Here is a 14,106-nt window from a genome sequence, read left to right as displayed (position 1 = left end):
GTTGAGAGGGTTGTGTGTCCATGTGGGTCTCCAATTAGAATGGGGAGGGTCCAGGCATGGAGGAAGGTGAAAGGGAACAAATGTTTCAATTTTTCCTTTTGTGTTTGCAAAGGTGGAATGGGGGGAAGGCTCTCCTTACTGTCAAATTACATCAACATCTGGAGATGGAGAATAGTCATTTCATGACACCTTAGAGATCCCAATGTGGGGCAGAAAGTTGCAAGGGTGTTACTCGAGCAATTTGAAAGTTATGAGACATTGTTGGTTTTGTTGCACCAAGGCTGAGAAAATCTTTGCAAGATATCCTGGCCAAGTCCACTTTAGTTCTTCCTCAAAGCCAGGCACATGCTGCTAGTTTGGCCAGGAGAATTACCCAACCTGTTCTGCTTTCCATCCTCTGAAGAGGCACTTGATGTCCTCTGCTGGCCTAGATAAGCCGACTGTCACATCTCCCATGTGCATCTAGGCATGCTGTCCACCACACATGCATCAGCAACAGCGAAAGTCCAGTCCTTGATACATGCACTCCTTATCTTGTAATTTTCCCTTTGCCTAGGGTTTGAATCCGGATATCAAGCTGGGGAGTTCCCCAAGAAACACTGCCTGGGATGGTCTCAGACTTGAATCGTGTATATGTCAGCCAATGCAAGGACAGGTTCAGTCTATCACCTGCACCATTGGATACTGATGGATGCAGTGCCTGGTCAGTTTTGCCTCCAGCCCCATCTCTCACATGAACCAATGAGTGCTGGGACCTAGCTCAACCCAGCCTGCTGTGGGTGTTGCCCTCACACACAGTGAGTGCCGTGGCCTAGTTGGGTGACTCCCAATAACTCTCACCAGTCCCACTCCAGCCCCAGTTTATGTGTGTGCCAGCAGGCGTTGTGGCCTAACCAAGCTCAGCCCACAACTCATCTGGCTCTTGTGCTTGCCCATGGTTTTTACAGCTTAGTTCAGACCAATCTGCCCCCAGACCTTGCCCAGATGTATGCTGACGTGTGCTGTCACCTTGTCCAGTTGGCTTGTCTCCAGCCCTGGCTTTCACGCTCACCAGGGGGAACTACAGCCTAGCAGAGGAGTCCTCACAATTCCCCTACCAGGCCTACTCCCGGTCCCAGGTCTTATGAAGGGGGAACTGCATTACAGCTTGACATGTCTCATACCAAGTCCCAGCACTTGTCAGCAGGTGTTGCAACCTAGCCAGACTGGCCTGTACCTATTTTGGCTCTTATACATGTCAGAGGGTACAATGGCCTAGCCTAGCCTGGCCCACCCAAATCCAGCCCTCATGTCAACCAATAGGTGCCACAGTCCTGCCTGAACTGGCCTGCCTCTAGTCCCAGCTATCATGCTAACCAGTAAAAACTGTGGCCTAGCAGAGGAGTTCCTGAGGTTCCCTTACCAGGCCCACTCCCAGCCTTGGGCTTTGTGCTGATGGATGCTGTAGCCCAGTTTGGCATGGCCCAATCCCAGTCTCAGGTGCTACAGCCTGGCTCAGCTCAGCCCACCCTCAGTCCCAGCTCTTGCTAGTAAGTGCTGTAGGCTAGCCCAGCCTGGCCCACCCCCAGCCCTCATGTGAACTGACAGTTGTTGCGGCCCAACCTTTCCTGGCCTGTATCCCATCCAGGCTCTCCTGCCAGCATGTACTGTGGAATGGCCCAGCCCAGCCTGTCCCCAAAACTAACCCACATGTATGCTGATAGGTGCTGCAACATAGCCTTGGACTGGCCTGCCCCCAATCCTAGCTCCCATGCTCACCAGTGGGAGCTGTGTCCTAGCTGGGGGAACCCCACTAACACTCACTAGGCCTGTTCCCACTCTCGGTTTTTGCACATGCTGGTATGTGCTGTGGCCTATGTTCGCTTCCCATCTACTTCTCATGCAGACTCATGGGTGTTGCAGCTTAGCCGGACCCACCCCCAGACCAGGCCCACATGTATATCCAATGGGTGTTGCTGCCTTGACCAGCCTAGCCCACCCTCAACTCTGGCAAATTCTTGTCCTCACTAGAGGGAGCTGCAGCCTAGCAGAGGAGTGCCCACAGTTTCCCTACTAGGCCCACACCCACCCCCGAATCTTGCATATGCTTGCAACTATGGAACTTTTTGTTTGAGGTTAACTATTTGTCTCAATATCACAAATTAAAAAGCAATCTAATGTTCAGGTGATTGGAAATGCCATCTTTATCAGAAATTTACTTGGAATATTTGTGTATCATTGGAGTTTCTGCTTTTTCTCCCTGCATTCTATTCATTCTTGTATCTGGCACGGCGTCCCTGAAATCTTCTTAAAATGATAATGGTTTACTTCATCCATGCTCACGTTCTTCTTTGGGGACTCAAGGCTACAGAATTAATCTTACCTGCAGTAACTGCCTACAGCATATTGGGACAAAAACCATCAAGTTATCCCATGTGGAAGTATCTTACCCACCAATCTGCTATGGTTTCCCAAAGATTTTCCTTTGGGTTATACAAAGTGCCCAAGCAGGTTGTATATTCAAATAATTTTTAATAATATGTAGATATCTTAGCTGGACTCCAGGACTGCTGAATCAGACTTGCTGTGTTCCAGTGATTTAGATTTCTCAGGAAAAAAAGTTATCTCCATAAGATAAGAGTTAAAACTTACATATATTGCCTAGAAACTGTCCTCCAGTCTTCTTTCCAGAGCTGGAAATTAACTTATTTGATTTGGGCTAATTAGCACGTTGGAATAGATCACCAAACAGGCTTAAATCCTAAAAGAAAAAACTATAGAATGGACTTAATTTAGAAAGCAGGGAAAAAACATAACAAAACTGAACAACAATGGGTTCCAGACTAAGCAAGTCAACCCATAAGGTCAACACTTAAACAGTCAGTATGTTAACTGTAGTTAGCATGATATGAAGTGGTATTTTGATGAACATTCTGTATTGTAATAAATATGTTTGATTTTTCTTAGTATTGTTCATTTATGACAAATGATGCTTGTTATACATTTTAAGTGATTGCACACTACAATTTTTAATAAATATAGTACACCTAAAAACCTGAATCAGTTGAAAATATCGCCGACAGCAGAGTGATCTAACAAAGGTTTTGAGCATGATTAGGAATGACTAAAGTTGGGTAAACACTGAAAAAGTGAGATTCCAGGTATAGATGCTCCGAAGTCTAGTTGGGGGAGGAATGCTCAAGGGACAACCAAAATCAGCTTTGTCTATCTCATTTTGCTCAGTCACAGCTAACATTAACTGTATTGGTATCTCTTATCCTCTTTTGGCTTGTAGCGAACTATGCAGTAGGCAGCATGTCACGCTACACAAGTTCAATTCCACACTGTTAAATTAAAAATAAAAACATGGAGACACTTGTTTTGGACTTGACTTCTGCACCATGTCCCTGAAAATCAAAGGGGAGACGCTCTTTGCTGAGAGTCGCTGCAGTTTCCTGCTTCAACAGTGCTTGGACAGAACCAACGCTCGACCCCCGCCCCAACCGGCCACTCAGAGCCAGCGCTCCTCCGCCACCTTCTTTTTTTTTTTTTTTTTAAAGATTTATTTATTTTATTACAATGTCAGATATACAGAGAGGAGGAGAGACAGAGAGGAAGATCTTCCGTCCGATGATTCACTCTCCAAGTGAGCCGCAACAGCTGGTGCTGCGCCAATCCGAAGCCGGGAACCAGGAACCTCCTCTGGGTCTCCCACGCGGGTGCAGGGTCCCAAAGCTTTGGGGCGTCCTCGACTGCTTTCCCAGGAAGCTGGATGGGAAGTGGAGCTGCCGGGATTAGAACCGGCGCCCATATGGGATTCCGGCGCATTCAAGGCGAGGACTTTAGCCGCTAGGCCACGCCGCCGGGCCCCTCCGCCACCTTCTTAACAGAGCCCTCTGACTGCCCCCGGGCCCTCACCGCTGCACCAACTCTGTGCAGCCACTGCAACCTCGCAGCTACCCGCCATGATGACTGTGTCCCCCTCGCAGGTGCGCCAAAAGTACCACCAGGACTCGGAGGCCGCCATCAACCGCCAGATCAACCTGGAGCTGTATGCCTCCTATGTCTACCTGTCCATGTCTTACTACTTTGACCATGATGATGTGACTTTGAAGAACTTTGCCAAATACTTCCTCCACCGGTCTCATGAGGAGAGGGAACATGCAGAGAAACTGATGAAGCTGCAAGAACCAGCGCAGGGGCCGGATCTTCCTCCAGGACGTCAAGAAACCAGACCGTGTTGACAGGGAGAATGGCCTGAATGCAATGGAGTGTGCGTTGCACCTGGAACAAAGTGTCAGTAAGTCACTACTGGAACTGCACAAACTGGCCACTGACAAGAATGACCCCCACTTGTGCGACTTCATCGAGACTCATTGCCTGGATGAGCAGCTGAAGGCCATAAAGGAACTGGGTGACCACGTAAACAACCTGCCCAGGATGGGAGCCCCAACGGCTGGCATGGCAGAGCACTTCTTCGGCAAGCACACCCTGGGACACAGTGATAACCGGAGCTAAAGCATGAAGCTAACCATGTCACAACCAGGGCGCAGCTTTCCTGGCTGTGCACCAAGGCAGTGCATGCATATCGGGGCCACCTTGACCTTTTCTATACACTGTACCAAAACATCCAGCTATGTACTTGAATTTGTACCATCCTTTCAAATAAAAAAAAAATTGGTAACCCCGCCCCCAAAATCAAACGGGAATCATTCATAGTAAATTTCCACATCTCCAGACTGAAACTGAATCGTTATCTGATCTTCCAAGTAATCAGGCGAAAGAGATAACAGCCAGATTTCCCAAACAGAATGGTTTTAGTGAAGTGATAAATGAAACCCATCTATAAGCAAGTGACTTTGAAATGACCAGTCTGTTCTTTGTTACTGATTTGTTTCCTTCAGTCCTTCTCTGTCTGTGAAACCAACCCCTTTTGCTTACTACAAGCCTATTTCATGGAATGAAAAAGCATCTAATTCTATAAATGCAAATAAAGCCAGTTGAGATCTTCAAGTCTGGGCCCAGTGCAATGGCCTAATGGCTAAGTCCTCGCTTTGCAGGCGCCAAGATCCCATATGGGTGTTGGTTCCTGGGAAAGCAGTAGTGGATGACCCAAAGCCTTGGGACTCTGCACCTGTCTGGGAGACACAGAAGGTCCTGGTTTCGGCTCAGTTCAGCTCCAGCCACTGTGGCCACATGGGTAGTGAACCAGCAGATGGAATATCTTTCTGTAGCTTTTTCTCTCTGTATATCTATCTTTCCAATAAAGATAAATACATGTTTTAAAAAAATTTTAAGGGCATGGTGCAGTAGCCTAGCAGCTAAAATCCTTGCCATGAACGCACCGAGATCCCATATGGGTGCCGGTTCTAATTCTGGCAGCCCTGCTTCCCATCCAGCTCCCTGCTTGTGGCCTGGGAAAGCAGTCGAGGACGGCCCAAAGCCTTGGGACCCTGCACCCGCGTGGGCGACCTGGAGAAGGATCCTGGCTGCTGGCTTTGGATTTGCTCAACTCCAGCCATTGCGGCCACCTGGGGAGTGAATCAGCAGATGGAAGATCTTCTCTGTATATCTGACTTTCCAATAAAAAAAATAAAAAATATTTTTAAAATTATCTTTAAGCCTGTTTTAGACTTTTGATGATACAACGGAAAATAACCAGTCCATCTATCATGCTTCCTGAGTCTCCTGCTGATTTTAAGTCTCTTCTGAGTGAAATTCTAAATTAAATAAGATGGTAAATATCTAGCTATTTCTTAATATGATATTTGTATTGCTATGTGGCTTTTTTTACAGCTGATTTGCTTCCAAATGTAAGAATCTGGTATTCACGATCAGAGAAACTTCGCTGTTCAAGAAGTAAGCTCACTTCTATTGAAGAGGTTTGTAGGGAGTCAAAATGAGACAGACTCAAGCAGTAATTGTTTCTTACAAAGTAAGAGAGCATCTTCTGGTATGGGAGTAACTCAGACTATGATGGAGGAGGCAGTGTGTTGAATGAAAAGCAGCACACACTTTTTTTTCCCCACTGCTCAAGCTAGTGCAAATCAACTACTACCGTTCAACGTGAAAGTGCTCTGAGACAGAGTGGGCAGTTAGCATTTCAGGAATCTTTGTATCTGTTGGCCCAGTGCTCCATGGAGAAAACAAAACATTCTGCTCCATTCCATACTCTGGGTCATTGCGGTTTTGTTTTGTTGTTGTTGTTGTTGTTGTTTTTCCTGCCTAAGGTACGTTGCTTTCCTGAAAGGTTGGTTCCTGGAGTCTTGGCAGAATGCCTAAGCACCTGGGCTGCGCTGTTGTCAGACAGATTTGGTGTTTATCTCTGGCTTTTCCAGTAACTAGATTGCCTTGATAAAATTACCTTTACATTTCTCAGCTGTAAAATGGATATAATAATGCCTCCAGGGGCCTAGAATGTCAAAGATGCCCACGCCCCTTTACAGAATGCCTGATACCTGCCTCTAGATCCTGATTCCAGTTTTGTGCTAATATAGACCCTGGGAGGAGTCTTCGGTAATTGGATTCCTGCCACTCGATATGGGAGACAGATTCAGTCCCCATCTGCCAGTGTTGACATTGGCTTAGCTCTGGACATTGCTGGATTTCGGAAGGGGAACCAGTTGATGGAGACTCCTTTCCTTTCTCTCCAAAAATAATAATAATGTTAAAGAATTGGATTGTGGATTTAATGTAGGGATTCCTTAGAAAGAAGGAACGAAGGAAGGAAGGAAGGAAGGAAGGAAGGAAGAAAGAAAGAAAGAAAGAAAAGACCTAAGCTTAGATTTATTGTGAACCTTAAATAGGACACATTTTATACAGAGCCAGACACATTTTAAAGACATAATATTTATTTTTATTAACTCCTTTTACATATAAGCCGTAAGGTATATTTTAAGTGGTTTTATATTTTCTCCTTGAACTATTGAGTTATGGAAGACAGCCATTTGCTTACAGCTGGATTGTCTTGAATGCTTGGAAGTGGTTGAGACCTACTCTTCCTTTGCTCAAGTCAAAAGGTTGTATCCTCTTTCCAGGTATTTCCATGTACTTTTATTCTTCCGCAAATAAGCAAGTAATAAACATAGCTAAATAAATATATGACTTGCTGATTTCTGCATTAAAGAGAAAAACAAAAGGTGTTAAGGGTGGGCTGGAAAGGAAGAAAAATAAAGAATTTATATTCAAAACACTATCACTATTCAAGATCTTTAGTATCACAAGACAAACAGAACTTCTGGGCCCGGCGGCGTGGCCTAGCGGCTAAAGTCCTCGCCTTGAACGCACCAGGATCCCATATGGGCGCCGGTTCTAATCCCGGCAGCTCCACTTCCCATCCAGCTCCCTGCTTGTGGCCTGGGAAAGCAGTCGACGATGGCCCAGGGCTTTGGGACCCTGCACCCATGTGGGAGACCCGGAAGAGGTTCCAGGTTCCCGGCTTCGGATTGGCGCGCATCGGCCCGTTGCGGCTCACTTGGGGAGTGAATCATCGGACGGAAGATCTTCCTCTCTGTCTCTCCTCCTCTCTGTATATCTGGCTGTAATAAAAATGAATAAATCTTAAAAAAAAAAAAAAAAGAGTTTCCCGAAACACTCACAATACAGGGATTTTTGTTTAAAAAAAAAAAAAAGATAAACAGAACTTCTGAGGAATGAAATTGCCAGAAGAGCCAGGTTTTTCATCTCCTAAATTGTCTTTAAGGAAATATTTTGGGATTAGCATTATGGTGCTGTGGGTTGAGCTGCTGCATGGAACGCCTATGTCTCCTATCAGAGTTCAGTCCCAGCTACTTTGCTTCTTATCCAACTAGGAGATCTCACTCGTGTGGGAGACCCAGAAGAAGCTCCTGGCTTCAGATTGACACAGCTCTGGCCATTGCTGCCACTTGGGGAGTGAACCAGCAGATGGAAGATCTTTTCTCTGTCTCTCCTCTCTATAAATCTAATCTGCCTTTCCAATAAAAATAAACACATCTTTTTTTTTTCATTTTTTTTTTATTGTTAATTATTTTGCATTATGTGACAGTTTCATAGGCTCTGGGTATCCCCCCCTCCCTCCCCCTCCCCTCCCCCCGGTGGATTCCTCCACCTTGATGCAGTATTACAGTTCAAATTCAATCAAGATTCTTTCATTTTGCTTATTTTTTAAAATGTATCGCTTCCTTGTAGGATTTTTAAAATGTATTTATTTTACTTATTTGGAGAGCAGAGTAACAAAGAGAGAAGAATAAACTGATCTTCCATCCCTTGGTTCACTTGCTGAACGGCCGCAATGGCTACTTCAGGGCTAGGCTGAAGCCAGGAGCCTGGAAATGCATCTGGGTGTTCCATGTGGGTGGCAGGAGGCCAAGCATTTTGGCTGTCTTTCATTGCTTTCCCAGGTATTATCAGGAATGTATAACAGAAGTGGAGCAGCTGACACTTGAGCTGACACTCATAATATGGGATGCTGGTGTCACAGGTGACAGTTTAATTCACTGTGCCATGATGCCAGCGGCCAGAAAATATTTTTGTAAGTATTATTCACTTGAGATCTAGCTTAAGGAGTTAGAAGAACTGGGTTGGGAAAAGCAGCTTTCAAATACAGTTTGTTATTTACCAGTAATGTAATATTGGGCAAATTTTATTGTTTTCTAATGATCTGGACTTCATTTCCTCAACTACAAAATACTCATCATGTCTTTCAAGAAGTTTTTTGGTGCCAATTGAGTGAAATAGTGAGCCTGTTACTATTTTAAAATTATTTTTCAAACACTACCCTGCACCTGTATCTGAATCATTTATAAAGTTGATTTAAAACTAAGAGTCCTAAGTTCCATCCTAAAATGCCTGATTGGAATCCTAGAATAAGGCCTGGAAATTGTGTTATAATGTTGGACCCCCTTTCCTCATCTACCATGGATTTTAGATAGGAAGGATGAGTCTGCACTTGGGGTTTTTTTCCCAGTGAATCTTTGGGGGAACTGAGTTTTCTGGAAGTTGGTACTTTAGAAAGTGATGTAAAGCAGAGATCTTTTTTTTAAGATTTAATTTATTTTTATTGCAAAGTCAGATATATAGAGAGGAGGAGAGACAGAGAGGAAAATCTTCTGTCTGATGATGCACTCCTTAAGTGAGCGCAACGTCTCACTTCCAGATCTCCCACACGGATGCAGGGTCCCAAGCCTTGGGCCGTCCTAGACTGCTTTGCCAGGCCACAAGCAGGGAGCTAGATGGGAAGTGGAGCTGCCGGGATTAGAACCGGCGCCCATATGGGTTCCCGGCGCGTTCAAGGCGAGGACTTTAGCTGCTAGGCCATGCCGCTGGGCCCCAAGGAGAGATCTTTTTAGGAAGAGCCTAAGAAAACAGTTTATTAGTGGGCCCAGTGCATAGTGTTGGCAGGCTAGAGTGTACTAATAGCTGGCGCGATAGCCTAGTGGCTGAAGTCCTCGCCTTGCGGATCCCATATGGGCACTGGTTCTAACACTGGCTGTTCCACTTCCAATCCAGCTTCCTGTTTGTGGCCTGGGAAGGCAGTGGAGGACAACCCAAAGCCTTGAAACCCTGCATCCACGTGGAAGACCTGGAACAAGCTCCTGGCTCCTGGTTTCAGATCTGCTCAACTCTGGCTGTTGTGCTCACTTGAGGAGTGAACTAGCAGGTGGAAGATCTTTCTCTCTGTCTCTCCTCCTCTCTGTATATCTGACTTTCTAATAAAAAACACAATAACATAAATCTTTTTAAAAAAGAGATAGTGTGAAGTCACTTGTTGTCAGTTTGTCCTCAAACTAGTCTACTTTAAATTTTTTACTCTTCATAGTTTAAATAATGAAGCACAGTACCTCTATGTATTTCAATAAATTACTAATTGGAAATGAATATATCTTTTCTAAATCCAAGCCTCTTTTCTTCCTATTATGCTGCTCTTAATTACTCCCCTGTTGCTTTGAGTTGGAAAACTGCCCTGTGCTTTCTAAAGCAAAGCATCTGAAACCTTTGTGGGTGAATGTGTAATGTGCTTGCCTTGCTTCACTCGGCAGGTTCCTTTTATATTTCCAGAAAACATAGAATGTAAAGAGAGGCCTTCCGCTGCTGCTCTAATAGACAGAAAAAAAAGGTATGATGGCAAATCTGCTCTGAGTTCCCTGATATTAATGTAATTAACAGAATATGTCTGCTTTACTTTTATTATGTGTGGATATTTGAAATAGAATCTCATTTTTTAAAATGTTTGTTTATTTCAAGGATAAAATGACACAAGACAGAGAGAGGGAGAGAATCTTCATCCATTAATTTCCTGCCCAAATGGCTGCAACCGCCAGGGTTGGGGAAGACCAAAGCCAGGAGCCAGGAACTCCACTCTGGTCTCTCACTTGGGTTGCAGAGGCCTAAGAACCTGGGCCATCATCTAATGCTTTCCCAGGTACGTTTGCAGTAACATTCCTTCTAACAATTCTATCTAATAAGTCACCCAGGCATTTGAAAGAGGAACTGTATACATCATAATATATCTTTTTAAAAAGAAACAATTCTACAGCAATTACTAGGTTTTCAATAACAATGTCTGCGCAAATGGTGCATTGTGCTGTTAGAAAGGAAACTGGGGCCAGCAGCCTATGGCTCACTGGCTAATGCTTTGCCTGCAAGCACCTGCATCCTATGTGGGATGTCCTAGTTGCTTCACATCCAATCCAGCTCCCTGCTTGTGGCCTGGGAAAGCAGTCGAGGATGGCCCAAAGCCTTGGGACCCTGCACCCGCGTGGGAGACTTGGAAAAAGCTCCTGGCTCCTGGCTTCAGATGGGTTCAGCTCCAGCTGTTGCCTCTGTTTGGGGAGTAAACCAGTGGATGGAAGATCGTTCTCTTTGCCTCTCCTTCTCTCTGTAAATCTACCTTTCAAATAAAAATAACTCCTTTCAAAATAAAGGGAAGTAACTATAATTTGTTTACTAACCTAAAGTGAATATAGAGGATACTGCTTTTAGGGAATTTAGGTTAAAACTATGTTCTAACATGGCTACCTTGTATGCTTTATGTGTCTCACTTCACAATCTTTCATTTTCTTTAAGACTTCTGACATTTTACAAACACAAACTTACAAGCAACTTCTTGACCTGATCCTTGCAACAGAAGCAATGCATCAGCTTTAGCTTCTTTGCATCTCTACAAAATGACCATAAATAAATTGCATCCTCCCAGAATGCCTCTCTTCTGATTTGTGAAGATGCTTGGAATAGAGGCTACTTTTTTGGAAAAGGATTTATTTGAAAGGCAGAGTTACAGAAAGAGAGAACAAGAGATCTTCCATCTGATAGGTCATTCCTTAAATAGCTGCAAAGGCTGGGCAGGGCCAGGCCCAAGCCAAGAGCCTGGAGTTCCATCCAGATTTCCCATGTGGGTGGCAGGGGCTCAAGAACTTAGGCTGTCTTCTGTTGCTTTTCCCAGGAGCATTAGCAGAAAACTGCAGAGGAAAAGGAGCAGCTGGGACTGAAACTGGAGCCCATATGGAATACCAACATTCCAGGTAGCAGTTTAACTGGCTATGTCATGGTGCAAACACCATAAGCTACATTTTTAAAATCCATTAGAGAAGCCTCAAAAAGTTCATTTTCCATGAATTTTTGAATATCCTTGTATAAATAAGTTCAGGGCTTAGCACCCAGCAATGGCACACATTCTTTTTTCAGTAACTAACTTAACTGAATGAAAAAAGACCAAATGATTACCTTTTACTCTTCATCCTGCCCTCTCATTCCACAGGCAAAATAAAGAAAATATTTAGAATGCATTATTTTATCATGAACTCCTAAAGCAGTGAGTTTAGGTAAAAATGGAATCAGTAAGAGACATACGTTGGTTTTCTGGTTAGATTGATTTTGGCCAGTGAGTTTTATTCAAAGGAAAAAAATGTTTGAAAGTTCCCTAGACATTAGAGGCAGTATCTAACCTAAATAAATTAGTGCCTTTAAAAACACACACAAATATCAGAAAACCAAACCGGTCAAGTTCCTTAAATATAATGAAACAACTATTGAAATTTTAAAAACAAACAAACAAAAAACAGTGCACTTATCCACCCTAAAGACAAATGCAGTTTCAAAACAAAACAAAAACAAAAAAATAAAAATAAAAATGCAGTTTCAAACGTATAGCAGCCATGGAGGTGTTTTTTAAAAATTACTTCAATCAGATCAAACGGTTTCTCTCTCTCTATTTTTGAAAAATTTTAATTTTTATTGCAAAGTCAGATATACAGAGAGGAGGAGAGACAGAGGGGAAGATCATCTGTCTGATGATTCACTCCCCAAGTGACTGCAACGCTGGAGCTGAGCTGATCTTAAGCCAGGAACCAGGAGCCTCTTCCAGGTCTCCCACACGGGTGCAGGGTCCCAAGGCTTTGGGCCATCCTCGACTGCTTTCCCAGGCCACAAGCAGGGAGCTGGATGGGAAGTGGGGCTGCCGGGATTAGAACCAGCGCCCATATGGGATCCCGGTGTGTTCAAGGCGAGGACTTTAGCCGCTAGAATACCACACCATGCCCATGGCTGCTGCTTCTTCTTCTTCTTTTTTTTTTTTTTAATTCCTGTAATAGCTTCCAATTGCTCTTTGAATACAACCCAAAGTATTTAATATGACCTACAAGCTATTTTGTTGATCTGTTCAAAAAATACTGACTGGGGGCTTAATAGGTATTTTAGGCTGTGAAAATACAGTAAAGAAAGGGTGGGTGGGACAAGGCCTCAGTTCCCAAGGAGCTTACCTTTACGAGGTGTGGCAAGCCAGTGGGAAACCAAAATGTCTAAATAAAATCAGTAAACAAAATAAACAGACAAGAGAAATTTTAATGAAGTGAGTACAGTGAAGAAAATGAAATATTTGATAGGGAAAATAAGCTGTTCTTGCAGTCCTCCAGGTGCCACTTTCTTAGCACAGGATACATATACTGACTAGTCCTCTCACAGGGTTTCTTCCACACCTTCCTGCCTTCCTGAACCATCATTTTCCCTCAGATCTCAGCCAAAAATTGTAAACTCCTTTGCTTAAATGTTCCTGTGTTCTCAGGATTGTGCCCAGATATCTCCATTGCAATGTTCATTACTTCTGCACAGCAAATTTTTGCTCAGTATCTGTTTTGCCCCAGGACAGGGACTTCTTGTGTGCGGTTACTGATAGAACTACTGATATATTCCCCATGACCAGCATATCATAGATCAACACATTTTGTAGAAACAAACAGGAGGAAGATAAAAAAAATCTTTGCCTTTTTTTTTTCCTACTAAGGCTTCATTGATCAAAAGGGACTGAAAAGGACAATACAGAAAGAGATAAACAAGAAAATGAAACTGCTTAATAATCCTATTACATTTTATTTGCATGCACTGTCATCTGGACTGTTTTCTAGGTATAAATGTACATGTATCTTTCAATATAAAGATAGAGTAATACATGTACTTTCATAGATTACCTTTTTAAAGATTTATTTTAAAAGCAGTATGATATAGAGAGGGAGAAACAGAGAAAGAGACATGTCTGTTCTATCTGCTGCTTCACTTCAAGTGGTCAAAACGGCCAGTGCTGAGCAAGGTCAAGGCCAGCAGCTTGGAACTCCATCCGGGTCTCCCACATGGGTGAAGAGCCCAAGCACTTGGGCCATCTTCTGCTGCTTTCTCAAGAACATTGCTAGGAAACTGGATCAGAGTAGATTAACTGAAATGAGCTGGTGCTCCTATGGGATGGTGGTGTCCCAGCCAGGGGCTTAACCCACTATGACATAAAACTGGCTCCTAAGTTGCTTTTTTTTTTTTTTAAGCATATTTTTGTCAGAAAGACAGAGTGTTCCCACCCACTGGTGCACTCTCAAAGGCTGTGGTTTGGGTGAGCCCAAAGCTGGGAACCAGGGACTTTGTCTAGGTCTCCCATGTGGACGACAGGAATCCAAGTACTTGAGCTATCACTCTTGATAGCCAGGGTCCGCATTAGCAGGAAGTTGAAATCAAGAAAATCAGGTATGTGGAATGCAAAAGTCTTAACCACTACACTAACTCTTGCTTTTTCATTAACAAGATAACCCAGGGCCAGTGTTTGGCATAGTGATTAGCATTGCAGTTCAACTTCAAGCTGCTCCACCTCCGAGGTAGTTTCCAGTCAAT

The 14,106-nt window shown here is 43.8% G+C and overlaps 1 pseudogene; it reads left to right on the top strand.

Annotated features, from left to right (window-relative positions):
• The first annotated feature begins 3,938 nt into the window (after positions 1 to 3,938).
• Positions 3,939 to 4,647, top strand: LOC101529629 (ferritin heavy chain-like; annotated as a pseudogene).
• The last annotated feature ends 9,459 nt before the right edge of the window (positions 4,648 to 14,106 follow it).

Source organism: Ochotona princeps, chromosome X, assembly GCF_030435755.1.
Source record: "Ochotona princeps isolate mOchPri1 chromosome X, mOchPri1.hap1, whole genome shotgun sequence".
Taxonomy (NCBI): Eukaryota; Metazoa; Chordata; class Mammalia; order Lagomorpha; family Ochotonidae; genus Ochotona; species Ochotona princeps.
The sequence above is the reverse complement of the archived record's forward strand: the minus strand, read 5'-3'. Positions and strand labels throughout refer to the sequence as shown.